The sequence below is a fragment of the Lupinus angustifolius genome, chromosome LG02 (genome assembly GCF_001865875.1).
Source record: "Lupinus angustifolius cultivar Tanjil chromosome LG02, LupAngTanjil_v1.0, whole genome shotgun sequence".
Classification (NCBI taxonomy): Eukaryota; Viridiplantae; Streptophyta; class Magnoliopsida; order Fabales; family Fabaceae; genus Lupinus; species Lupinus angustifolius.
This window is the reverse complement of record NC_032010.1, coordinates 3,258,463-3,259,218: the sequence shown is the minus strand read 5'-3', so window position 1 is coordinate 3,259,218 and position 756 is coordinate 3,258,463. Positions and strand designations below refer to the sequence as shown.

General features: G+C 26.9%; 1 pseudogene; it reads left to right on the top strand.

The window, feature by feature from the left end:
- Positions 1-756, top strand: part of LOC109333021 — a 16,182-nt pseudogene that overhangs the window by 355 nt on the left and 15,071 nt on the right.

Sequence of the window (756 nt, the reverse complement as noted above, 5' to 3'; positions counted from 1 at the left end):
CTTTTTACTTAGAAAAGTATAGGAGATTATTTTTGTTTTTCCATATTAGTCTCAAGAGTTGATTTTGAGAATAAAATTTTATTTTAAGGCTCAAAGGGGTTAACAAAGGATATTCCTATTTTTGGTTGGTCATTTTTGGTCAAGTGGCTCATTCTAATTGAAAGAACTTGCCTTGATCATATCCTATCAAATTGTTTACAACCAAGTAAAGAAAGATTTAAACAAAATCAATTGTGCAAAACCAAAAAGTTTCTCACTAAGCTCACATAATTATTGTGTTTGGCTTACACTCTCTCACAAGGTTGGTTTATGTACAACTCTTTGATTTTTAAACAAATTCACAAGGTCATGATAAATGATTTTCCAAAAAGTTTGCATTTTATCCAAGTTATAACATTATGAATTATTCACAAAATTTTCAATTTTTCATCTCATGTTGCTCATCAAAGCTTGTAATTTACAAAGTCATTGATCTTGAAAAATGTTTAAGCCAAGTTTGTGTTTATTTACTTTGTTTAGTTTCAACAAATTCACTTTTTAAATAAATCTTCAAAAAGAAAAAACACACTAAAAAAAATAATTTTAACATGTAAGCACACTAAAAATAAAAATAAACACACACAAAAAATACAGCAGAAACAGCATAAATTTTTAAAATACAGCAAAATTTCATTCTTTCAAAATGTTATATACACTCCCCCCAACATAATACTTGACTTCTCCTCCAGTGAAAAAAATATTTTTAGGAAGTTTGTA